A 24,547-nucleotide genomic window follows, 5' to 3' on the forward strand; every position below is an offset into this window, starting at 1 on the left:
AAAAACATTCCTTGTGAGGTAAGTTTCATGAATAAATATTTATTTTTTTAATAACAAACAACTGATAGCCAAAAGAATTTTTTTCTATTTTTTATGGTCTATGTTTTATTTATTTATTTATTTATTTATTTATGATCAAATCAAGATAAATATTTATTATTTTTTTTATATATATATAATAAATCAATTATAGCAAAAAATTGTTTGCTTAAAAGGCATTGTCTGTTGCGATTTCATTGGCTCAGCGTTTCGGCACACTCCGACATTTTACATAAACTGGCCGATAAATGCCGAAAATAGCTCTATTCTTATTCTGTACCTATTTTTGTGTTTTACTAACTATCAGAAAAACTCGATGTTGCTCGGGATTTAATGAGAAACTTTGTCGTTTGTTTTTATTCTGCTCGTAATATCATACCATTTTCAGGAGCTTTGGTAATAGCACAGTACACAAGTTATTGGTATTTTCAAAGGTAAATTTGGGACGCTGAAATTGTAACATGGTCTCAAATCCATGATCTACGTTTTGCTTTTTCATGTACATTAATTATTAATCATAACTAGGGCTATGACAACAGCATATTCTTTTCATTGTTTTTACTCTCGAGTATATATCGGACACAGTTAGACACAGATAATCAACCGAGAACCACATCACTCTATAAAAAATCATATAAGATATCAACGGATACACACTCGAGAGTCAAAACAATGAAAAGAATATGCTGTTGTCCTAGTCCTAATCATAACTAATTAAAAAAAAATGCTATTTAATCTACATTTATTTAAAACTAGCAGGGATACCCGACGTTGTCCAGGGCAAAACTGTAACTAAAACCTCTATCTCTCAACCTCTCTCTATCCGTCTCTATATCTTTCTCACTTCCCCTCTCTGTTTCTCATATCTTTCTTTTTCCTTCACCTAGTCCATTCCTCTCTAGCCGGACATACACACGCACACACATCTAGACAACTCTCATTTATATAAAGGGTTGGTTTCTAAAAATCATTTTAATGGGTATTCGTAGACATTACATGACATTCACTCTTCTGTTACTCATTCTATTTAATTTTCTTTATTTTGGCTTGTTTTTTTTATATCTTCTTTTAATATAGGGTAAATTCTGATTAAGAACCCAAAATACTTTTATAAAATAAACATAGGCTTTAGTCCAATCGGTTCTTTCCGGAATTTCCCTATATTAAAGAATAAAACTTAAGAATAATGAAGCGAGTATTTCTGGAGTTAATCTGCTTTCCAGGGCAACACCGAGACACACGCAAGATAGCTAATACACTATCTATTTGGACTATTTTCTCTTAGATGTCGCTTGGATATAAAAATATATAAAGATAAAACATGCGCGCGGGAAAGAGAGAGAGACAGACAGAGACAGACAGAGACAGAGAGAGAGAGAGACAGAGAGAGAAGCCTATAGCAATTTCGAAGGAAGGCAAAGCATACTATGTAAGTAATGCGTCCCTCCTCTGTCTATATATGTATGTATTCGTTGAAATTATGTTTACATTCAACAGTTATCATCTGCCTTCGTGGCGCAACCGGTTAGCGCGTTCGGCTGTTAACCGAAAGGTTGGTGGTTCGAATCCACCCGGGGGCGATAGCATTTTTTTACATCAAAGGAAAGTGGATTCTGCTCTACTATACAGGGTGTTTGTGGGCACCCTGTGTGTGTGTGTGTGTGTATATATATATATATATATATATATATACACATTGTGTGTGTGTATATATATACACACACACACACACGTGAGTGTATATATATATATATATATATATATATATATATATATATTATACACCACACACGTGCGTGTATGTGTGTGTATATATATATATATATATATATATATATATATATATATATATATATATATACACACACACACACACACACACACACAGGGTGCCCACAAAGTCTGGCTAGATATGTAGCCAGACTTTGTGGGCACCCTGTGTGTGTGTGTGTGTGTGTGTGGGCACCTGTATAGTAGAGCAGAATCCACTTTCCTTTGATGTAAAAAATACTATTTTTATATATATATATATATATATATATATATATATATATATATATATATAGTGCCCACAAAGTCTGGCTACATTATTTGTGGACATCCTGTATTTCTCTTGGTCTGTCTGTCTACCCCTTCCACTTTTTTACTAGTCCGATCTGGCTGAAATTTTGTATTGATCGTTGTGATAAGCAAGGCGCTTCGAACTGTTTATTATGGTTCGATGCACGGTTAAGGATTAACTGGGATAAGGGTCCCATGCAAAATGAGCACCAGCACCACTTTACTCATTAATTTGACACAAAGCAACGGGTTTGTATTACTGTACTAGAAAAATACTAATAAAAAAAACACCGAATATATGTCAACCTATGTCACGGTAACATATATTGAGCGAGTTTCTAACAGTATTTTGTCTAGTTTTTTATTTATAACACCTTTTCCCAAACTTACCGTGTTAAAGAGAGAGTCGGCCGCCATTTTTAATTTTCCAATGCATCATCGGTAAACACTATATGCTTTTCGAGCTGAATAAGCATGTTACATTGAATAAAAACACGAAAAATATATCCAGTTTGGTAGAAAAGTAACTTATCTTGCCTTTGATAACATTTATTTGTTATATATTTGTTTTTTGACAACTTTTTCGAATCTATGTGTACAGTAATACAAACCCCCAAAAATTAGGGGAAAGTATCGAACAGAATTTACGTTTCACCATTGATCTTCTATTCGTAAATGCGAATTTTACTAACTTATCCCAAGAGCTAATCGTTTAAACTCCTCGGCTTAACATTCATAGGCAATATGAATTGGAACAAATATACTGAGGACATTGCCAAAGCAGCTGCAAAGAAGATATCTCTCTATCGTGCTAAAAACTTACTCACACCTGAGAGTACCTCTAAAAAGCCACGATTTACCCATGCATGGAGTATTGTTGTCACACCTGGGCTGGTGTTTCTACCGCTTGGCGCTTGTCTCTCAATCTTAGACTATAACTTCTGTCCATTTTTAACGTGCTAAAAAGTAATCTATATTAAATCTGTCTATCTGTTTGTCTGTCCGTTTCACTATTCAGCCCGTTATTAACCGGCTTAAAATATATTTTAAAATAACAACGTTAATTTATTCTTACTTTTACGTTATGAATGTATAAAAAAAATGTTGCATGGTGAGGTGTGTATGTATCGCTTCTATTCGTGTGTGAGGGGAATTATTTTTTCATAAGACCGTCCTCCCAGGAATTATCTCCTTTTTTTTTTTTTTTTAAATTAATTAAAAAAATCTGACTCTAATAAATATTTTGTGCAGAAGAAAGCTCCAAGTTCCCACCCCCCCACACTCAACAAAAATGACAGGTGTTGAGTGTCGGCTATTTTTTTCTTTACTTGAGAGTCCCTACGTTATCAAGGCCAAAGGGCCACTCGAGGATAAGGGTTAATGAATGTAAGGTGATAGTGTAGCAATCATTAATGGTGTACATTGGGTAGAATTTGATAATTTATGAGGACGGCTCAACAAGACCTTCTTTACATTGGACTTAAAGGCTACCATGTTGTATTCAGCCGGGAAGCAGACCAGCGGAACACTGAACAGTGTTCACTGTTCCACGGGCGGGCAATTCTGTGAAAGAAGCTTTGTTCATGGAATCTGCGTTTAAATGTAGGCACAGAGAGAAAATGGGGAAATTATATATAGTGGTTGTAGCTAGTCGAGTTTTTTTTTGGGGGGGGGGGTATCCATTAAGTCTAAATTGGGATATTTAAGGTATTTATGAATGCTTTTTTTTTATACGTATGAAACTGAGTGGTTCTTGTCAAGATTTTCTCTATATTACAAAACAAAAATCATTTTTAATCCATTAATCAAATTTCGTAGACATTACAATATAGTTGCTATTTTCTTACACATAATATTTAATTTTCTTTATATTTGTTTTTTTTTGTTTTTGTTTTTTGTAGTTTTTTTTTTTTTTTTTTTTTTTTTTTAATTATCTAAAATATAGAGTGAATTCTGGATGAGAATTCAAAATCCTTTATAAAACAAACGTAGGCATTGTAATCCAATCGATTCTTTCCGGAATTCCTCCATATTAAAACATAAAGGTCAATTTTTACGACCTGCCCAACTGCCCCAGCGTATTATAAACGCACCAACCTCCCCATGTTAAGAACGGCTTTCGGAATAAGCACCCTCCCTTACGTCATAAAAATTGACCAAAATAAAAAATTTAAATAATGAAGCGAGTAAATTTGCTGTCCAGGCCAGGACACACTTTAAGCTAGTGTATGATAAAATATCTATTTGAAATATTTTCTCTTGGATGTCGCTTTGCTGTAATAAAAATATATAAAAGATAGCAGAGAAGGAGAGAAAGAAAGAGACAGACAGACAGACAAACAGAAGCATATAGCAATTTATTTCGAGGAAAGTGAAAGAATACTACGTAAATAATGCGACCTCCTATTGCTATATATATATATATATGTATGTAATAATTTCAATTCCGTTTACACTCGCACTCTACATGTCTGCCTTCGTGGCGCAACCGGTTAGCGCGTTCGGCTGTTAACCGAAAGGTTGGTGGTTCGAATCCACCCGGGGGCGGCAATATGTTTTTAATTGTACTGACGTAAGGCAATGTAGTGTGTGTTTAGCTATTGTGTGGATCTTTGTTATGATGTCGGATAAAGTATTATTGTTCGGTTAGGAATTAAGTGAGATAATTATTTAATGCTAAACGAGAACAACTTTAGCCATGCCCATGAACTTGGAATGAAGTATGAAATAGACTAAAATTGCTGCTCATTTTTAACGTGTTAAAATGTCATCTATAGTAAATTTGTCTGTCTGTCCGTTTTACTATTTAGCTTGTTATTAACTGGCTATAAGTCTTTTAAAAAGTTACGGTAATTCTTTCTTTTATGTTTTAAATGTTCAAAAATATTGCATGGTAAGGTGTGTATCTCCTCCCTTCGTGTGTGAAGGGAATCATCTATTTTCTACTCCCAGGAATTATCCCCTTTTCTTGGGAATTAGAAAATTTGACTCTAATCAACATATTGCAAAAAAAGCAAGCCCCGAGTCTTCACCCCCACTCCAACAAAAAAGGCAGCAGTTGAGTGTCGGCTTTTTTTTTTTTTTTTTTACTTGGAGGTCACCATTCATCAAAGCCGGAAGGTCACTCAAGGATAAGGGGTAATGGGTGTAAAGTGGTAGTATAGTAATCGTTAATGGTTTAAATTGTGTAGAATTTGATTATTTATTATTTATTATGGCTAAACAAGAACGCGTTTACATTGAAGGCTACCATGTTGCATTCAACCGGGAAGTTCTTGTTCGCAACTTCCCTATATTAAAAGAATAATGAAGAAGCGAGTATTTCTTGACACACGTTTAGATTATTTGGACTATCTTCTCTTGGATGTCGCTTTGATGTAAAAAGAAAAAACCAAATATATAAAAAAAAAAGAAAAGAAAAGAAAGATAAGATAGTGAAAGAGAAAAAAGCATAGAGTAAGTTATTTCGTGCAAAGTCAAAGCATATTATGTAAGTAATGCTACTCACCTTCTCTATCTTTATATATATATATATATATAATGTATGTATATGTTTAAATGGCGTTTGCATATGAATCACACCTGTCAGCCTTCGTGGCGCAACCGGTTAGCGCGTTCGGCTGTTAACCGAAAGGTTGGTGGTTCGAATCCACCCGGGGGCGGTTACTTTTTTCTCCTAGGGGATGGTTGAAATGAATACCTTGTTTTAAAACGTGCAAATGAAATGCATTCATTCGTGGTTCCTCCAAAACAAAGCATTTCATTATATTTCCAAAGTCTTTCTGCATACACATCTGCTTTTTAAAAGTCTCTGTCTCCTCATCACTTCGCACTGACCTTGAGCCAGCGCTTTCTCGCCCTCGTGTTTATACATCCATCTTCCCCGGAGCGCACATCCCTTCCCTCTTCAATTACGTGGTGTATTTTTCTCTCCTTTTCTTGTGATGCAAGCTTGCGTACACTTGCTAATTTACATACGTGCTTTAACGGCTGCTGCTAATATTTTTGCAGGTCAGCTATCCTTCGGCTGCTGCTGATTTTCTCTCACATGCGCTCATATGCTTTCTGTTACATATCTTCACTTGGGTCACCGGGTATATTTCGGGCTTCAGGCAAATATAGATATGGACATCAAAAGATTAGGGGAAAGTATCGAACAAAAGTTACATTTCACCATTGATCTTCTATTCGTAAATGCGAATTTTACTAACTTATCCCAAGAGCTAATCGTTTAAACTCTTCGGCTTAACATTCATAGGCAATATGAATTGGAACAAATATACTGAGGATATTGCCAAAGCAGCTGCAAAGAAGAGATCTCTCTATCGTGCTAAAAACTTACTCCCACCTGAGAGTATCCTATACCTCTAAAAAGCCACGATTTGCCCATGCATGGAGCATTGTTGCTACACCTGGGCTGGTGTTTCTACCGCTTGTCTCTCAATCTTAGATAGGGTCCATATAACAGTCTCATCTCTCTCTCTCTCTCTCTCTCTCTCTCTCTCTCTCTCTCGCTCGCTCGCTCCTGGGCAGGGTTCAAAAGAGAGTTGCTAACCTGATAGGTCATGTACTGTCATCTAAGCTTCAACCATTGTCCCATCGACGAAATGTTGCATCCCTCTGACTATTTTATAAGTATTTTAATGGTGGATGCTCTGACGAACTACAAACCATTGTAACCCATCGACGTAAATACCCCTCAGAAGCTCGACAAGCAGCAAAGTCCCACCCCTACACAGTAGAGATCCTTAGATGTAAGAAGGCATTCTACTCTAATAGTTCCTTCCCAAGAACTACTAGACTCTGAAACTCCCATCCAGGTTTATGTTTTTCCGACATGCAGAAGTTCAAGTGTAATGTGAATAGATATCTTGCTGCTCAACTCCCTACGTAGTATCCCTGCAACTACTGTCCCGATAGTAGCTCCCTACATCAAAGTGCCACTGTGCCTTGTTTGCGGTGAAAATGTAATTAAAAAAAAAAAATGTTGATGTAACGATTTTTTGCTCAGTGGACTTAATTTAAAAATAAGTCTCTTGACCACTAACTTGATTATCTTCTCTTTTGTCTTATTTTTCTTTCTTTTCGATACATCTAATCAATTTCTAATTAATAAAATTTATATTGTCTTATTATGTTGCCTCTATTGTAAAAAAAAAAAAAATGGCGAACGACGAACACACGCGTTCGTCGTTCGCCATTTTTTTTTTTTTTTTTTTTTTTTTTTTACCTGTGCCTTGAGAATAAGATGCTTATGAATTCCGTGTAACTTTACATTATCTTGTCTTTTTTTATTATCAACTAGCAGTTCAGTCCGGCTTTGCTCGGGACTTATGTACAGTTCAAAACTTGCCCTATGTGTGAATACACTTTATGTAAGATTTCAAATGTTCAGACCAAAATTTGTCTGAGTAATTCCGTAGAGACTGCAGGCAGAGGTCAATCTTTTGGAGGTTTGATTCTTTGTCAATTTTTTGCGTTCGTATTTCCACCGTTCCCAGCGAAATCAATATGTATCGTAACAAATTTATATGTACTTTTTAATTGTTTATATATATATATATATATATATATATATATATATATATATATATATATATATATATATATATATATATATATATATATATATATATATATATGAGTGTGTGTTTATGGTTTTTCTTAGCGATACTTTTTGAATGAATTCAATTATTTATACGAAAGTGTATTTTTACCTAAATGGGATTAATTTTCCCTTTGACCAATTTGGTACCCCCTAAATGGGGAACGGTGTGTGTGTGTGTGTGTGTGTGTGTGTGTGTGTGTGTGTGTGTGTGTGTGTGTGTGTGTGTGTGTGTGTGTGTGTGTGTGTGTGTGTGTGTGTCGTTTCTGGTTTTAAAATGGGCGTTGTCTGTAAAATAACTATGTAAAAATTATCCAATGACTAATTTGAACGTTCAACAGATTCATTTAGCAAGTAACAATTGAAATTATGATAATTTCAACAACCGGATGTGGTGCGATGATAAAAGTCCCTCAGTTTGGAGCTGCCTGTATGCACCCAAAAGTGTCATGGTCGACTTCGCTTTTTTTACTGCCACATCCAAGGGTTATCACTCACTTGTCAGTCCAACTATTTTCTTTGATTGGTCGTAACATTTCCCTCGTTTAAGTATTTAGCTGTAGGGAGCGCACCTGGTGTTAACTTAGGGTTCTCTATTCTACCGCGACTGCACTTTGGCCAAGTCTCGTAGGGTATTTCGTTATTCTTATTTACCTTTGTTCGCTTGGAAGGTGATGGAGATGGCAGTTCGAATGTGTATATTAACAAGTCGAATGGAATAGTTGACGTGCTATCAACTAGGTTGTCTCTCTCCTTTCTGACCATTTGGAATGGGCGTCTACAAACACCAGTAAACTAAGGTCATTGATTAGACCAGCTAAATCTACATGTAAGTAGCAAAAGTCTGACCTTCCACCGAAAAAGGTCATCAAAGCGTAGTAGTAGTAGTAGTAGTAGTAGTAGTAGTAGTAGTATCGTCATGGTACCTTCGTCCCAAGCATTATCTCTTCCTTTCTCTGTGTGTGTTTTTTTCAGTGAAGTGTGTTCGTTCCTACAAACAATCCTCGTCGCCAGTTGTTACGGGGTTTAAAATGGGCGTTGTCTGTGAAATAACCACGTAAAAATGTTACAAAAACGAAGTGGAACGTTCAACAAATTTATTTAACTTTTACGATTGAAAATTTGATAATTTTAGCAACTGGATGTGCAATCATAAAAGTTTCGGGTTTGTATTACTGTACACATAGATTCGAAAAAGTTCTCAAAAAACAAATATAACAAATAAATGTTATGAAAAGCAAGATAAGTTACTTTTCTACCAAACTGGATATATTTTTCGTGTTTTTATTCAATGTAACATGTTTATTCAGGTCGAAGAACATACAGTGTTTACCGATGTATTGGAACATTCAAGATGGCGTCTGATTCTCTCTTTAACACGGTAAGTTTGGGAAAAGGTGTTATAAATAAAAACCCAGATAAAATACTGTTAAAAACTCGCTCAATATATGTTACCGTGACATAGGTTGACATATATTCGGCGGGTTTTTAATAGTATTTTGTATAGTTTTTTATTTATAACACCTTTTCCCAAACTTACCGTGTTAAAGAGAGAATCAGACGCCATCTTGAATGTATATATATTATATATTATTATTATTTGGATAATTAATATTATCTTTTGTGTAATAAATCATGATTTCTTCATATCGTAAGGGTAAAATATATCATCCCATGACACCACATACACTCACTTTTCAGTCCAATTGAAGTAACTGTTTTCTTATGTTGATATTAACATATATTCTTTTTGTATTAATAAAATGGAAACGACTTTATAGGAAAATAAGAAAACACTTTCTATGCACAACTTTTACGCTCATCTCTTACAGTTACTACTAAAGCGGGTTCCTAGCTCATAATACATACATACATATTGTTCCTGTTTAATAATTATTTTTTCCTGGTGAGCGTACTCTCTCAAATACGTAATCCCACTAAGAGCGTAGCAAAGGCTTTCACCCTGATAAAATTTAGACCTTGTCAAACTTTCATAAGAAACACTCGTCTAGCAGAAAATACTATCAATAATCCCCTCTACTCTTTATCTGTGCCTAAACCTAAACGTAGATTGCATGAACAAACCTTCTTTCTTAGAACTGCACGCCTATGGAATTGTCTTCCGTTCTCCTGCTTTCCAGCTGACTACAATATGGCTGTCTTCAAGTCTAACGTAAACAATTTTTTGATGAACTGTTCGACTGAAGTTAACAAATTTACCGAATTTCCATTACTAACGATTGCTATATTGTCTAATTGTCTACTGTACACTCTTTAACCCTTATCATCGAGTGGCCTCTTGGTCTTGATAAGTGGTGAAGCCTATGTAAAAAACAAATTTTTAAAAGTCAACTTATGGTTAGTTTACACTTAGTGTTTAAAAGAACATTCTGGTCCAATTCTGTAGAAGTAACCCTTTTCAGAACAGAATAAAAAACGAGGGAAATGCTTCTTTAGGATTTGAACTTAACCAGATCAACATTTCCAAACTAAACCCAAACTTAACTTAGGGTTAGTTTACAGTTAGGGTTAAAAATACAATTCCAGTTCAAGTACTGTAGAAGTAGCCGTTTTCATTTTTAATGTGTAGATACATGTGGTACGAGTAAAAAAAATAATTTCAATTAAATTTAAATAATAATAAAATAACTACTGACAGCGCCAGGTGAAAATCGGATATTCTCTCTTTTATATTTTGTTAGACATTATTTTTTTCATGTTCCCAAAGAATATTCATTACAAATCAGAAAGTTTAAGATAAAAAGTGTTACAACGATTTATTTGAAAGGATATAGTATTAGTTAATACTGTTTTAATATAGTATTAGTTAATACTGTTTTAATATAGTGTTAGTTAATACTGTTTTAATATAGTGTTAGTTAATACTGTTTTAATATAGTATTAGTTAACACTGTTTTAATATAGTATTAGTTAACACTGTTTTAATATAGTGTTAGTTAATACTGTTTTAATATAGTGTTAGTTAATACTGTTTTAATATAGTGTTAGTTAATACTGTTTTAATATAGTATTAGTTAACACTGTTTTAATATAGTGTTAGTTAATACTGTTTTAATATAGTGTTAGTTAATACTGTTTTAATATAGTATTAGTTAATACTGTTTTAATATAGTATTAGTTAACACTGTTTTAATATAGTATTAGTTAACACTGTTTTAATATAGTGTTAGTTAATACTGTTTTAATATAGTGTTAGTTAATACTGTTTTAATATAGTGTTAGTTAATACTGTTTTAATATAGTATTAGTTAACACTGTTTTAATATAGTGTTAGTTAATACTGTTTTAATATAGTGTTAGTTAATACTGTTTTAATATAGTATTAGTTAATACTGTTTTAATATAGTATTAGTTAATACTGGTTCAATATAGTATTAGTAAATACTGTTTTAATATAGTATTAGATAATACTGTTTTAGTATTAGTTAATACTGGTTTAATATAGTATTAGTTAATACTGTTTTAAAATTGTATTAGTTAATATTGTTTTAAAATGGTGTTAGTTAATACTGTTTCAGTATAATATTATTTAATACTGTTTTAATATAGTATTAGTTATCAGTGTTTTAAAATGGTATTAGTTAATAGTGTTTTAATATAGTATTAGTAAATACTGTCTTAAGCAACATCATTGTAATCAACAATTAAAACTGAATTGTAGTTAAATTTTAAAGATTTAAAAAAGTAAATCGACCTTTTATTCGAATGTCTAAACACTTCCAATTTTCATTTACGAAGACACCAACATGCATTACGGTGGATTTAATCTTATGAATTACAATTACAATAAATGTATTTCAATTTACTACCATTTATTAATATTCTAATTAGAACAGATAACCAGGTTCTTAGAACGGACACTTAGAAAAATGGATTTTATTTATTTACAAACTGCAGTACATCATTTTTTTTTTGGTGGGGGGGTGGTGGAAGCAAAACTAACAACAGATTTTTAACGCAACAACGATTATAAAATCTATTTTCAATTGATATTTATTTCATAATCGCACAGCGTACTTAACTTGTTAAAATTGCCCTTTTTCTTGTTGCCCAATTTCCCAGGCACCACCAGAAACCAAATGTTCCTAATGAATATCGCATATTTTGTAGTACAATTACCACCGTCTAGAACGATTTCTCTTTCGCGGAAAGAGTATGGAGAATGAACAACTAATAGTTTTAAACTAATAGTTTCCAATTCTACTTCGTTAACATCTTTGATTGGTTTTGTGTGGGGTGGGGCGGAGCTAATTTCTTCACGAAAAAATTGCGTGCTGGTATTTTCGGTTATACTCAGCATTTCGGGTTTGTTTTAAAATCCACCAAGATTCGAAAAAGTGGTCAAAATTCAAATACATGACAAATGTTATTAAAGGCAAGATCAGTTACTCTTGTACCTATCTGGAATGTTTTTAGTGGCTTTGCTCACTTTTAAACGTATAATTCGTTCGCAAAAAGAAAAGTCTAGCGTTTACGTGAAAGTAAAAAGAGAAGAAAAAAATGGCCGCCCCATTGGCTCGTAAAATTCAAAGTTTTGAAAATGACTTAAAACTAAAAAATATAACAAAATCCTGTTAGAAAACCACCCAACCTATGTTACCGTGACATATATTGGGTGGGGTTTTAACGGTATTTTGTTTTATTTATTTACTATAGTTTCAATGGTAAGCAAGGGATTCTTTTTAGAGACACTCTTTTTTGGAGAGTGATCTAAGGGGAGGTAATGATAACATAATATGACATTAACCGAAAGGTCGGTTGTTTGAATTGAATTTACTTTCTTTTTCTTCCAATTATCCTTAAATTTAAATTAACATTTGACTCGGCTTTAAAAGATAACGGGTGAATCATTTTCGTTCTATAATTTGTGTTTTTTTGTTTTTTTTGTTTGTTTTTTTTTTTACGCTGAATGTTTAGAAGTGTAAAAGTAAGAACGGTTAAAAGTCATCTGCCTTCGTGGCGCAACCGGTTAGCGCGTTCGGCTGTTAACCGAAAGGTTGGTGGTTCGAATCCACCCGGGGGCGATCTAGAATTTTTTTCTTGATCATTATGATTTCATTTCGATGTTTCTTCCTAAAAATCCAACCTTTTGCTCGGTATCATAAAAAAATTGTTTTTTTTTAACTGTAAAAAAAAAAATAAAATAAATAACTACTAGATGAAATTAAATGAATTTTTTTTTTCTGAGGACTTAATTTAAACTTTTTTTTCGATATTTTCATTTTTTAATGTTTTGATTAAACTGTACAAGTGCCCAATTTAGTCATATAAAGCGAGCTAGAAGGAAAAACAAAATGGTGGTCTTAGGTGTTTTGTTATGTGTTAAAGTATGTAATAAAAGGACGCATTACCCGAAAGTACTTCCTCTAAACTCATCGGTCTAACGTTTACAGGGAACATGAGCTGGAATAGATACATTGAAAACATTGCCAAGGCTGCTGTGAAGGTGGGCTCTCTCTACCGTGCTAGAAAGCTACTTACTGAAAGTATCCTGTACCTCTATAAGACCACGATTTTCCCATGTATGGAGTACTGTTGTCGCATTTGGGCTGGTGCATCTGCTACTTGTCTCTCACTCCTATGCAGGGTTCAAAAGAGAGTCGCCAACCTGATAGGTCCTGAACTGTCATCTAAGCTTCAGCCTCTGTCCCATCGACGAAATGTTGCATCCCTCTACCTGTTCTACAAGTACTTTAATGGTGAATGCGCTGACGAACATCATGCACTTGCACTTGTACCCCCTCGACGTGAATATCATCGACAAACCCGACAAGCAACTAAATCCCACCCCTTCACAGTAGAAACTCCTATGTGTAAGAAAGCCTTCTACTCCAATAGTTTATTTCCCAGAACTGCAAGACTTTGGAAAGGCATACAAAAAAATACAAAGCCAACAAGGAACATTTTGTTGATACATATTCAATTGCTATAGGGTTATCTGCCCCTTTCCAAAACCCTTTTACTGTGGGGATTCTCTCCCCTTTTATTGTAACTCTTTGGTTCTCCATGTTGTAAATAAAATACACACACATTGTGTGCGTCTTAGTATTTCGTCAAACAAAATGTATTCATAGTAATTTTTAAAACCTTTCTGGATGTTGCAGGCTCCGGTGATGAGGTATGTGTCCCCACATTTTTTATTAAATGACTTCCACTCATTTTCAACATTGGTTATGGGCCCAGCAGAGCAGCACGCTTCCACTGCGCCACTCTGCTAATGTTGAAAATGAGTGGAAGTCATTTAATAAAAAATATGGGGACACATACCTCATCACCGGAGCCTGCGACATCCAGAAAGGTTTTAAAAATTACTATGAACACATTTTGTTTGACGAAATACTAAGACGCACACAATGTGTGTGTATTTTATTTACAACATGGAGAACCAAAGAGTTACAATAAAAGGGGAGAGAATCCCCACAGTAAAAGGGTTTTGGAAAGGGGCAGATAACCCTATAGCAATTGAATATATATCAACACATTTGATGTTCGGGATAGGTTTTATGCACAATAAAAGTTTGGCTTGAGTGTTGAAGTCGTTTTATGTTTGGAAAAAAAAAGAGAAAAGAAGGAATATTAAGACGAATGTTTTTTTTTTATACTTATTCCTTTTGCCAGGGGTGGGGGATTAGTTTTTTAGCAATACTCAGCAGAGAAGTGTTGTCAGCTTTAACTTCCGAAGCAGACCTTTTTTCTCGCTTGACGCTGTGTCTGTCTCTTGGTCCCTTTTATTTCTTGTCTCCGCCGTCGGCTCACAAGACCTGTTTTCTTTCGGTGGAGGAGAAATCCTTCACGACTGAGACAATTTTTTATTTTTGTACCTTTTCTCCACGTTAAAAAACGATCCTGATGTCTAACTCTGTCCCGTGGGGAGGCATAGTAAATAGGTACAACATGCTGACTATTCATACTTTATTTTAGGCACGCACGCTTCCCATTGGTAAAATAAATTTTTATTATTTTTCTTTTTCTCACCAGAAGGGGTGCGTGGAGCCGATGCGCAGAGACGCATTTGTACACTTTGTATGTAACAGTCGACGAGTCAACATCCGGTTGGGAGTGTTATTATTTTTTATTCATAGACCCCCACAGTCTTATTCAATCAAGCCATAGATAAGACTCGATAATCGATCAAAAGTTGAAAATTAAATAAAATATTGATAGAAACACAAACAATAAACGCCACAACTCGCACGAAAATGCAAAGTAAGCAAAAGATTAACTTATCTTGCCTTTGGTAACATTTATTTGTTGTATACTTTGTGTTTTCAACCTTTTTTATTTTGTTGGCTATTTATACTTTTTATTATTTTTTGTTGGCTATTTTATACTTAGTGTTTTCAACCTTTTTTTTTTTTCATTTTGTTGGCTATTGTGTAAAACCATCAAAATGGAAGTATTTGGTTCTGTCCCATTCCAAGAACTGTGACACCAGGCTCAAAAACTTGTATTGAGCAAGTCAGCGCCTCCGAGGTGATGCAGATGCACTCTATCTAATCTGCAACAAGTGCCTCGCGCCTCGGCAGTCCCGTCGGCATTGCTCGGTAAGAGCGCCTCAGGTGAAGACAAAGCCTTCGAGGGTGGACCTCCTAGAACTGCACAGGCATTACACCACAATCAACGGGGACCAGGTTTATGCTCTTCCTTCTCTGTTAATCTGGGGAATAAAAAAATCCTAGGCAAATAGGATGGGATCTAGTAATATTTTTCTGCGCCGCCTGTTGGCATCTTCGTCTGGTGTCGCTTCGATGTATAAATTACTATGTACACATTAACATTCCACAGCGAGGAGAGGGTAAGTGTTTTGTGGAGGTCGACTATGCAAATAAAATACTGAGAGTGCCCCCTCCCTCTCTCTCCCTCTTTCTTTCTTTCTTACTCTCTTTCTTTCTCTTTCGTTCTCCCTATTTATTTCTATCTCTTTCTCTCTCTCTCTCACTCTCCCTCCCTCTCTGCACTTACATAGTAAATTGACCTCAACAAAACACTTATGTCCTCCCGCTATGGAATGCTTTATACCTACATTTGTATTTATATATCGAAGCGACATCAGAGGAAGATGCCAACATGAACAGACGGCACAGAAAAGTAGAACTGGATTCACCCCCCCCATTTTGGTAAGGATTTTATCCTTGCCCCTACCCCCGCAAAAAAAACAAAGTCACCAGAGCATTCGTGTTAATTGTGGCGTAATTATGGTTCCCTGACGTTCTAGGAGATCCAACCTCCTAGGCTTTGCCTCCTCTCTTTGAGAAGGGATATTAATTAGTCTATTGCTAATGGCCGACGAAGCTAAGGAGTCACTTTTTGCGGATCAGGGTGGCCCTCCTACGAGGGAAGGTGAGCTACATTCTCAATCTTACTTTTTTATGATTTTGTACAAAATAACGAATGATTCCTTTTAATATTACCAAGATAATTTCGAACTACATGTTTTGGTTTATTTGCTTTTCTATTATTTTGTACAAAATCGATTGCATCGTCGCTAATAGACCATCTGCCTTCGTGGCGCAACCGGTTAGCGCGTTCGGCTGTTAACCGAGAGGTTGGTGGTTCGAATCCACCCGGGGGCGATTATGCATTTTGTTCTTTTCACTATAATGACAATAACGAATGATTCCTTTTAATATTACCAAGATAATTTCGAACTACATGTTTTGGTTTATTTGCTTTTCTATTATTTTGTACAAAATCGATTGCATCGTCGCTAATACAGCATCTACCTTCGTGGCGCAACCGGTTAGCGCGTTCGGCTGTTAACCGAAAGGTTGGTGGTTCAAATCCACCCGGGGGCGATTATGCATTTTGTTCTTTTAACTATAATGACAATAACGAATGATTCCTTTTAATATTACCAAGATAATTTCGAACTACATGTTTTGGTTTATTTGCTTTTCTATTATTTTGTACAAAATCGATTGCATCGTCGCTAATACAGCATCTGCCTTCGTGGCGCAACCGGTTAGCGCGTTCGGCTGTTAACCGAAAGGTTGGTGGGTCGAATCCACCTGGGGGCGATTATGCATTTTGTTCTTTTCACAAAATGACAATAACGAATGATTCCTTTTAATATTACCAAGATAATTTCGAACTACATGTTTTGGTTTATTTCCTTTTCTATTATTTTGTACAACATCGATTGCATCGTCGCTAATAGACCATCTGCCTTCGTGGCGCAACCGGTTAGCGCGTTCGGCTGTTAACCGAAAGGTTGGTGGTTCGAATCATCCCGGGGGCGATTAGGCATTTTGTTCTTTTCACTATAATGACAATAACGAATGATTCCTTTTAATATTACCAAGATAATTTCGAACTACATGTTTTGGTTTATTTGCTTTTCTATTATTTTGTACAAAATCGATTGCATCGTCGCTAATACACCATCTGCCTTCGTGGCGCAACCGGTTAGCGCGTTCGGCTGTTAACCGAAAGGTTGATGGTTCGAATCCACCCGGGGGCGATTATGCATTTTGTTCTTTTCACAAAATGACAATAACGAATGATTCCTTTTAATATTACCAAGATAATTTCGAACTACATGTTTTGGTTTATTTCCTTTTCTATTATTTTGTACAAAATCGATTGGATCGTAGCTAATAGACCATCTGCCTTCGTGGCGCAACCGGTTAGCGCGTTCGGCTGTTAACCGAAAGGTTGGTGGTTCGAATCCACCCGGGGGCGATTAGGCATTTTGTTCTTTTCACTATAATGACAATACCGAATGATTCCTTTTAATATTACCAAGAAAATTTCTAACTACATGTTTTGGTTTATTTGCTTTTCTATTATTTTGTACAAAATCGATTGCATCGTCGCTAATACACCATCTGCCTTCGTGGCGCAACCGGTTAGCGCGTTCGGCTGTTAACCGAAAGGTTGGTGTTTCGAATCCACCCGGGGGCGATTATGCATTTTGTTCTTTTCACTATAATGACAATAACGAATGATTCCTTTTAATATTACCAAGATAATTTCGAACTACATGTTTTGGTTTATTTGCTTTTCTATTATTTTGTACAAAATCGATTGCATCGTCGCTAATAGACCATCTGCCTTCGTGGCGCAACCGGTTAGCACGTTCGGCTATTAACCGAAAGGTTGGTGGTTCGAATCCACCCGGGGGCGATTATGCATTTTGTTCTTTTCACTATAATGACAATAACGAATGATTCCTTTTAATATTACCAAGATAATTTCGAACTACATGTTTTGGTTTATTTGCTTTTCTATTATTTTGTACAAACTCGATTGCATCGTCGCTAATACAGCATCTGCCTTCGTGGCGCAACCGGTTAGCGCGTTCGGCTGTTAACCGAAAGGTTGGTGGTTCGAATCCACCCGGGGGCGATTATGCATTTTGTTCTTTTCACTATAATGACAATAACGAATGATTCCTTTTAATATTACCAAGATAATTTCGAACTGCATGTTTTGGTTTATTTCCTTTTCTATTATTTTGTACAAAATCGATTGCATCGTCGGTAATGCAACATCTGCCTTCGTGGCGCAACCGGTTAGCGCGTTCGGCTGTTAACCGAAAGGTTGGTGGTTCGAATCCACCTGAGGCGATTATGCATTTTGTTCTTTTCACTATAATGACAATAACGAATGATTCCTTTTAATATTACCAAGATAATTTCGAACTACATGTTATGGTTTATTTGCTTTTCTATTATTTTGTACAAATGCGATTGCATCGTCGCTAATACACCATCTGCCTTCGTGGCGCAACCGGTTAGCGCGTTCGGCTGTTAACCGAAAGGTTGGTGGTTCGAATCCACGCGGGGGCGATTAGGCATTTTGTTCTTTTCACAAAATGACAATAACGAATGATTCCTTTTAATATTACCAAGATAATTTCGAACTACATGTTTTGGTTTATTTCCTTTTCTATTATTTTGTACAAAATCGATTGCATCGTGGCTAATAGACCATCTGCCTTCGTGGCGCAACCGGTTAGCGCGTTCGGCTGTTAACCGAAAGGTTGGTGGTTCGAATCCACCCGGGGGCGATTAGGCATTTTGTTCTTTTCACTATAATGACAATAACGAATGATTCCTTTTAATATTACCAAGATAATTTCGAACTGCATGTTTTGGTTTATTTGCTTTTCTATTATTTTGTACAAAATCGATTGCATCGTCGGTAATCCAACATCCGCCTTCGTGGCGCAACCGGTTAGCGCGTTCGGCTGTTAACCGAAAGGTTGGTGGTTCGAATCCACCTGAGGCGATTATGCATTTTGTTCTTTTCACTATAATGACAATAACGAATGATTCCTTTTAATATTACCAAGATAATTTCGAACTACATGTTTTGGTTTATTTGCTTTTCTATTATTTTGTACAAAATCGATTGCATCGTTCCTAATAGACCATCTGCCTTCGTGGCGCAACCGGTTAGCACGTTCGGCTATTAACCGAGAGGTTGGTGGTTCGAATCCACCCGGGGGCGATTATGCATTTTGTTCTTTTCACTATAATGACAATAACGAATGATTCCTTTTAATATTACCAAGATAATTTCGAACTACATGTTTTGGTTTATTTGCTTTTCTATTATTTTGTACAAATGCGATTGCATCGTCGCTAATACACCAGCTGCCTTCGTGGCGCAACCGGTTAGCGCGTTCGCCTGTTAACCGAAAGGTTGGCGGTTCGAATCCACCCGGCGGCGATTATGCATTTTGTTCTTTTCACTATAATGACAATAACGAATGATTCCTTTTAATATTACCAAGATAATTTCGAACTACATGTTTTGGTTTATTTGCTTTTCTATTATTTTGTACAAAATCGATTGCATCGTCGCTAATAGACCATCTGCCTTCGTGGCGCAACCGGTTAGCGCGTTCGGCTGTTAACCGAAAGTTTGGTGGTTCGAATCCACCCGGGGGCGATTATGCAGTTTGTTCTTTTCACTATGATTACAATAAAGAATGATTCCTTTTAATATTACCAAGATAATTTCGAACTACATGTTTTGGTTTATTTGCTTTTCTATTATTTTGTACAAAATCGATTGCATCGTCGCTAATACAGCATCTGCCTTCGTGGCGCAACCGGTTAGCGCGTTCGGCTGTTAACCGAAAGGTTGGTGGTTCGAATCCACCCGGGGGCGATTATGCATTTTGTTCTTTTCACTATAATGACAATAACGAATGATTCCTTTTAATATTACCAAGATAATTTCGAACTGCATGTTTTGGTTTATTTCCTTTTCTATTATTTTGTACAAAATCGATTGCATCGTCGGTAATGCAACATCTGCCTTCGTGGCGCAACCGGTTAGCGCGTTCGGCTGTTAACCGAAAGGTTGGTGGTTCGAATCCACCCGGGGGCGATTATGCATTTTGTTCTTTTCACTATAATGACAATAACGAATGATTCCTTTTAATATTACCAAGATAATTTCGAACTACATGTTTTGGTTTATTTGCTTTTCTATTATTTTGTACAAATGCGATTGCATCGTCGCTAATACACCATCTGCCTTCGTGGCGCAACCGGTTAGCGCGTTCGGCTGTTAACCGAAAGGTTGGTGGTTCGAATCCACGCGGGGGCGATTAGGCATTTTGTTCTTTTCACAAAATGACAATAACGAATGATTCCTTTTAATATTACCAAGATAATTTCGAACTACATGTTTTGGTTTATTTCCTTTTCTATTATTTTGTACAAAATCGATTGCATCGTGGCTAATAGACCATCTGCCTTCGTGGCGCAACCGGTTAGCGCGTTCGGCTGTTAACCGAAAGGTTGGTGGTTCGAATCCACCCGGGGGCGATTAGGCATTTTGTTCTTTTCACTATAATGACAATAACGAATGATTCCTTTTAATATTACCAAGATAATTTCGAACTGCATGTTTTGGTTTATTTGCTTTTCTATTATTTTGTACAAAATCGATTGCATCGTCGGTAATCCAACATCCGCCTTCGTGGCGCAACCGGTTAGCGCGTTCGGCTGTTAACCGAAAGGTTGGTGGTTCGAATCCACCTGAGGCGATTATGCATTTTGTTCTTTTCACTATAATGACAATAACGAATGATTCCTTTTAATATTACCAAGATAATTTCGAACTACATGTTTTGGTTTATTTGCTTTTCTATTATTTTGTACAAAATCGATTGCATCGTTCCTAATAGACCATCTGCCTTCGTGGCGCAACCGGTTAGCACGTTCGGCTATTAACCGAAAGGTTGGTGGTTCGAATCCACCCGGGGGCGATTATGCATTTTGTTCTTTTCACTATAATGACAATAACGAATGATTCCTTTTAATATTACCAAGATAATTTCGAACTACATGTTTTGGTTTATTTGCTTTTCTATTATTTTGTACAAATGCGATTGCATCGTCGCTAATACACCAGCTGCCTTCGTGGCGCAACCGGTTAGCGCGTTCGGCTGTTAACCGAAAGGTTGGCGGTTCGAATCCACCCGGCGGCGATTATGCATTTTGTTCTTTTCACTATAATGACAATAACGAATGATTCCTTTTAATATTACCAAGATAATTTCGAACTACATGTTTTGGTTTATTTGCTTTTCTATTATTTTGTACAAAATCGATTGCATCGTCGCTAATAGACCATCTGCCTTCGTGGCGCAACCGGTTAGCGCGTTCGGCTGTTAACCGAAAGTTTGGTGGTTCGAATCCACCCGGGGGCGATTATGCAGTTTGTTCTTTTCACTATGATTACAATAAAGAATGATTCCTTTTAATATTACCAAGATAATTTCGAACTACATGTTTTGGTTTATTTGCTTTTCTATTATTTTGTACAAAATCGATTGCATCGTCGCTAATACAGCATCTGCCTTCGTGGCGCAACCGGTTAGCGCGTTCGGCTGTTAACCGAAAGGTTGGTGGTTCGAATCCACCCGGGGGCGATTATGCATTTTGTTCTTTTCACTATAATGACAATAACGAATGATTCCTTTTAATATTACCAAGATAATTTCGAACTACATGTTTTGGTTTATTTGCTTTTCTATTATTTTGTACAAATGCGATTGCATCGTCGCTAATACACCATCTGCCTTCGTGGCGCAACCGGTTAGCGCGTTCGGCTGTTAACCGAAAGGTTGGTGGTTCGAATCCACGCGGGGGCGATTAGGCATTTTGTTCTTTTCACAAAATGACAATAACGAATGATTCCTTTTAATATTACCAAGATAATTTCGAACTACATGTTTTGGTTTATTTCCTTTTCTATTATTTTGTACAAAATCGATTGCATCGTGGCTAATAGACCATCTGCCTTCGTGGCGCAACCGGTTAGCGCGTTCGGCTGTTAACCGAAAGGTTGGTGGTTCGAATCCACCCGGGGGCGATTAGGCATTTTGTTCTTTTCACTATAATGACAATAACGAATGATTCCTTTTAATATTACCAAGATAATTTCGAACTGCATGTTTTGGTTTATTTGCTTTTCTATTATTTTGTACAAAATCGATTGCATCGTCGGTAATCCAACATCCGCCTTCGTGGCGCAACCGGTTAGCGCGTTCGGCTGTTAACCGAAAGGTTGGTGGTTCGAATCCACCTGAGGCGATTATGCATTTTGTTCTTTTCACTATAATGACAATAACGAATGATTCCTTTTAATATTACCAAGATAATTTCGAACTACATGTTTTGGTTTATTTTCTTTTCTATTATTTTGTACAAAATCGATTGCATCGTTCCTAATAGACCATCTGCCTTCGTGGCGCAACCGGTTAGCACGTTCGGCTATTAACCGAAAGGTTGGTGGTTCGAATCCACCCGGGGGCGATTATGCATTTTGTTCTTTTCACTATAATGACAATAACGAATGATTCCTTTTAATATTACCAAGATAATTTCGAACTACATGTTTTGGTTTATTTGCTTTTCTATTATTTTGTACAAATGCGATTGCATCGTCGCTAATACACCAGCTGCCTTCGTGGCGCAACCGGTTAGCGCGTTCGCCTGTTAACCGAAAGGTTGGCGGTTCGAATCCACCCGGCGGCGATTATGCATTTTGTTCTTTTCACTATAATGACAATAACGAATGATTCCTTTTAATATTACCAAGATAATTTCGAACTACATGTTTTGGTTTATTTGCTTTTCTATTATTTTGTACAAAATCGATTGCATCGTCGCTAATAGACCATCTGCCTTCGTGGCGCAACCGGTTAGCGCGTTCGGCTGTTAACCGAAAGTTTGGTGGTTCGAATCCACCCGGGGGCGATTATGCAGTTTGTTCTTTTCACTATGATTACAATAAAGAATGATTCCTTTTAATATTACCAAGATAATTTCGAACTACATGTTTTGGTTTATTTGCTTTTCTATTATTTTGTACAAAATCGATTGCATCGTCGCTAATACAGCATCTGCCTTCGTGGCGCAACCGGTTAGCGCGTTCGGCTGTTAACCGAAAGGTTGGTGGTTCGAATCCACCCGGGGGGGATTAGGCATTTTGTTCTTTTCACTATAATGACAATAACGAATGATTCCTTTTAATATTACCAAGATAATTTCGAACTACATGTTTTTGTTTATTTGCTTTTCTATTATTTTGTACAAAATCGATTGCATCGTCGGTAATACAACATCTTCCTTCGTGGCGCAACCGGTTAGCGCGTTCGGCTGTTAACCGAAAGGTTGGTGGTTCGAATCCACCCGGGGGCGATTATGCATTTTGTTCTTTTCACTATAATGACAATAACGAATGATTCCTTTTAATATTACCAAGATAATTTCGAACTGCATGTTTTGGTTTATTTGCTTTTCTATTATTTTGTACAAAATCGATTGCATCGTCGGTAATACAACATCTGCCTTCGTGGCGCAACCGGTTAGCGCGTTCGGCTGTTAACCGAAAGGTTGGTGGTTCGAATCCACCCGGGGGCGATTATGCATTTTGTTCTTTTCACTATAATGACAATAACGAATGATTCCTTTTAATATTACCAAGATAATTTCGAACTGCATGTTTTGGTTTATTTGCTTTTCTATTATTTTGTACAAAATCGATTGCATCGTCGGTAATGCAACATCTGCCTTCGTGGCGCAACCGGTTAGCGCGTTCGGCTGTTAACCGAAAGGTTGGTGGTTCGAATCCACCTGAGGCGATTATGCATTTTGTTCTTTTCACTATAATGACAATAACGAATGATTCCTTTTAATATTACCAAGATAATTTCGAACTACATGTTTTGGTTTATTTGCTTTTCTATTATTTTGTACAAATGCGATTGCATCGTCGCTAATACACCATCTGCCTTCGTGGCGCAACCGGTTAGCGCGTTCGGCTGTTAACCGAAAGGTTGGTGGTTCGAATCCACCCGGGGGCGATTAGGCATTTTGTTCTTTTCACTATAATGACAATAACGAATGATTCCTTTTAATATTACCAAGATAATTTCGAACTGCATGTTTTGGTTTATTTGCTTTTCTATTATTTTGTACAAAATCGATTACATCGTCGGTAATGCAACATCTGCCTTCGTGGCGCAACCGGTTAGCGCGTTCGGCTGTTAACCGAAAGGTTGGTGGTTCGAATCCACCCGGGGGCGATTATGCATTTTGTTCTTTTCACTATAATGACAATAACGAATGATTCCTTTTAATATTACCAAGATAATTTCGAACTACATGTTTTGGTTTATTTGCTTTTCTATTATTTTGTACAAAATCGATTGCATCGTCGCTAATACAGCAGCTGCCTTCGTGGCGCAACCGGTTAGCGCGTTCGGCTGTTAACCGAAAGGTTGGTGGTTCGAATCCACCCGGGGGCGATTATGCATTTTGTTCTTTTCACTATAATGACAATAACGAATGA

At 36.4% G+C, this 24,547-nt stretch overlaps 1 protein-coding gene and 41 non-coding genes across 42 annotated transcripts in view; all 42 read left to right on the forward strand.

Moving 5' to 3' along the window:
- The window catches only part of LOC145261094 (uncharacterized), a 201,983-nt gene that overhangs the window by 963 nt on the left and 176,473 nt on the right, over positions 1–24,547 (forward strand). The window lies entirely within an intron of this gene.
- Positions 1,546–1,619, forward strand: Trnan-guu (transfer RNA asparagine (anticodon GUU)). The gene has a single exon. It is a non-coding gene; the product is annotated as a tRNA-Asn (tRNA).
- LOC145261427 (small Cajal body-specific RNA 14) lies at positions 1,846–1,986 on the forward strand. Its single transcript, XR_013864443.1, has one exon.
- Positions 4,574–4,647, forward strand: Trnan-guu (transfer RNA asparagine (anticodon GUU)). Its single transcript has one exon. It is a non-coding gene; the product is annotated as a tRNA-Asn (tRNA).
- On the forward strand, positions 5,689–5,762 carry Trnan-guu (transfer RNA asparagine (anticodon GUU)). Its single transcript has one exon. It is a non-coding gene; the product is annotated as a tRNA-Asn (tRNA).
- Positions 12,677–12,750, forward strand: Trnan-guu (transfer RNA asparagine (anticodon GUU)). The gene has a single exon. It is a non-coding gene; the product is annotated as a tRNA-Asn (tRNA).
- Trnan-guu (transfer RNA asparagine (anticodon GUU)) lies at positions 16,226–16,299 on the forward strand. Its single transcript has one exon. It is a non-coding gene; the product is annotated as a tRNA-Asn (tRNA).
- On the forward strand, positions 16,448–16,521 carry Trnan-guu (transfer RNA asparagine (anticodon GUU)). Its single transcript has one exon. It is a non-coding gene; the product is annotated as a tRNA-Asn (tRNA).
- Positions 16,670–16,743, forward strand: Trnan-guu (transfer RNA asparagine (anticodon GUU)). The gene has a single exon. It is a non-coding gene; the product is annotated as a tRNA-Asn (tRNA).
- On the forward strand, positions 16,891–16,964 carry Trnan-guu (transfer RNA asparagine (anticodon GUU)). The gene has a single exon. It is a non-coding gene; the product is annotated as a tRNA-Asn (tRNA).
- On the forward strand, positions 17,113–17,186 carry Trnan-guu (transfer RNA asparagine (anticodon GUU)). Its single transcript has one exon. It is a non-coding gene; the product is annotated as a tRNA-Asn (tRNA).
- Trnan-guu (transfer RNA asparagine (anticodon GUU)) lies at positions 17,334–17,407 on the forward strand. Its single transcript has one exon. It is a non-coding gene; the product is annotated as a tRNA-Asn (tRNA).
- Trnan-guu (transfer RNA asparagine (anticodon GUU)) lies at positions 17,556–17,629 on the forward strand. The gene has a single exon. It is a non-coding gene; the product is annotated as a tRNA-Asn (tRNA).
- Trnan-auu (transfer RNA asparagine (anticodon AUU)) lies at positions 17,778–17,851 on the forward strand. Its single transcript has one exon. It is a non-coding gene; the product is annotated as a tRNA-Asn (tRNA).
- Positions 18,000–18,073, forward strand: Trnan-guu (transfer RNA asparagine (anticodon GUU)). Its single transcript has one exon. It is a non-coding gene; the product is annotated as a tRNA-Asn (tRNA).
- Positions 18,222–18,302, forward strand: Trnan-guu (transfer RNA asparagine (anticodon GUU)). Its single transcript has one exon. It is a non-coding gene; the product is annotated as a tRNA-Asn (tRNA).
- Positions 18,443–18,516, forward strand: Trnan-guu (transfer RNA asparagine (anticodon GUU)). Its single transcript has one exon. It is a non-coding gene; the product is annotated as a tRNA-Asn (tRNA).
- Trnan-guu (transfer RNA asparagine (anticodon GUU)) lies at positions 18,664–18,737 on the forward strand. The gene has a single exon. It is a non-coding gene; the product is annotated as a tRNA-Asn (tRNA).
- Positions 18,885–18,959, forward strand: Trnan-guu (transfer RNA asparagine (anticodon GUU)). The gene has a single exon. It is a non-coding gene; the product is annotated as a tRNA-Asn (tRNA).
- Positions 19,107–19,180, forward strand: Trnan-auu (transfer RNA asparagine (anticodon AUU)). Its single transcript has one exon. It is a non-coding gene; the product is annotated as a tRNA-Asn (tRNA).
- Positions 19,551–19,624, forward strand: Trnan-guu (transfer RNA asparagine (anticodon GUU)). The gene has a single exon. It is a non-coding gene; the product is annotated as a tRNA-Asn (tRNA).
- On the forward strand, positions 19,773–19,846 carry Trnan-guu (transfer RNA asparagine (anticodon GUU)). Its single transcript has one exon. It is a non-coding gene; the product is annotated as a tRNA-Asn (tRNA).
- Positions 19,995–20,068, forward strand: Trnan-guu (transfer RNA asparagine (anticodon GUU)). The gene has a single exon. It is a non-coding gene; the product is annotated as a tRNA-Asn (tRNA).
- On the forward strand, positions 20,217–20,290 carry Trnan-guu (transfer RNA asparagine (anticodon GUU)). The gene has a single exon. It is a non-coding gene; the product is annotated as a tRNA-Asn (tRNA).
- Trnan-guu (transfer RNA asparagine (anticodon GUU)) lies at positions 20,438–20,511 on the forward strand. Its single transcript has one exon. It is a non-coding gene; the product is annotated as a tRNA-Asn (tRNA).
- Trnan-guu (transfer RNA asparagine (anticodon GUU)) lies at positions 20,659–20,733 on the forward strand. The gene has a single exon. It is a non-coding gene; the product is annotated as a tRNA-Asn (tRNA).
- Trnan-auu (transfer RNA asparagine (anticodon AUU)) lies at positions 20,881–20,954 on the forward strand. Its single transcript has one exon. It is a non-coding gene; the product is annotated as a tRNA-Asn (tRNA).
- Positions 21,103–21,176, forward strand: Trnan-guu (transfer RNA asparagine (anticodon GUU)). Its single transcript has one exon. It is a non-coding gene; the product is annotated as a tRNA-Asn (tRNA).
- Positions 21,325–21,398, forward strand: Trnan-guu (transfer RNA asparagine (anticodon GUU)). Its single transcript has one exon. It is a non-coding gene; the product is annotated as a tRNA-Asn (tRNA).
- Trnan-guu (transfer RNA asparagine (anticodon GUU)) lies at positions 21,547–21,620 on the forward strand. The gene has a single exon. It is a non-coding gene; the product is annotated as a tRNA-Asn (tRNA).
- Positions 21,769–21,842, forward strand: Trnan-guu (transfer RNA asparagine (anticodon GUU)). The gene has a single exon. It is a non-coding gene; the product is annotated as a tRNA-Asn (tRNA).
- Positions 21,990–22,063, forward strand: Trnan-guu (transfer RNA asparagine (anticodon GUU)). Its single transcript has one exon. It is a non-coding gene; the product is annotated as a tRNA-Asn (tRNA).
- Positions 22,211–22,285, forward strand: Trnan-guu (transfer RNA asparagine (anticodon GUU)). Its single transcript has one exon. It is a non-coding gene; the product is annotated as a tRNA-Asn (tRNA).
- On the forward strand, positions 22,433–22,506 carry Trnan-auu (transfer RNA asparagine (anticodon AUU)). Its single transcript has one exon. It is a non-coding gene; the product is annotated as a tRNA-Asn (tRNA).
- Positions 22,877–22,950, forward strand: Trnan-guu (transfer RNA asparagine (anticodon GUU)). The gene has a single exon. It is a non-coding gene; the product is annotated as a tRNA-Asn (tRNA).
- Trnan-guu (transfer RNA asparagine (anticodon GUU)) lies at positions 23,099–23,172 on the forward strand. The gene has a single exon. It is a non-coding gene; the product is annotated as a tRNA-Asn (tRNA).
- Positions 23,321–23,394, forward strand: Trnan-guu (transfer RNA asparagine (anticodon GUU)). The gene has a single exon. It is a non-coding gene; the product is annotated as a tRNA-Asn (tRNA).
- Trnan-guu (transfer RNA asparagine (anticodon GUU)) lies at positions 23,543–23,616 on the forward strand. The gene has a single exon. It is a non-coding gene; the product is annotated as a tRNA-Asn (tRNA).
- Positions 23,765–23,845, forward strand: Trnan-guu (transfer RNA asparagine (anticodon GUU)). The gene has a single exon. It is a non-coding gene; the product is annotated as a tRNA-Asn (tRNA).
- On the forward strand, positions 23,986–24,059 carry Trnan-guu (transfer RNA asparagine (anticodon GUU)). Its single transcript has one exon. It is a non-coding gene; the product is annotated as a tRNA-Asn (tRNA).
- On the forward strand, positions 24,208–24,281 carry Trnan-guu (transfer RNA asparagine (anticodon GUU)). Its single transcript has one exon. It is a non-coding gene; the product is annotated as a tRNA-Asn (tRNA).
- On the forward strand, positions 24,430–24,503 carry Trnan-guu (transfer RNA asparagine (anticodon GUU)). The gene has a single exon. It is a non-coding gene; the product is annotated as a tRNA-Asn (tRNA).

The sequence above is a fragment of the Euprymna scolopes genome, chromosome 37, assembly GCF_053919585.1.
Source record: "Euprymna scolopes isolate OS-2025 chromosome 37, ASM5391958v1, whole genome shotgun sequence".
Taxonomy (NCBI): domain Eukaryota; kingdom Metazoa; phylum Mollusca; class Cephalopoda; order Sepiida; family Sepiolidae; genus Euprymna; species Euprymna scolopes.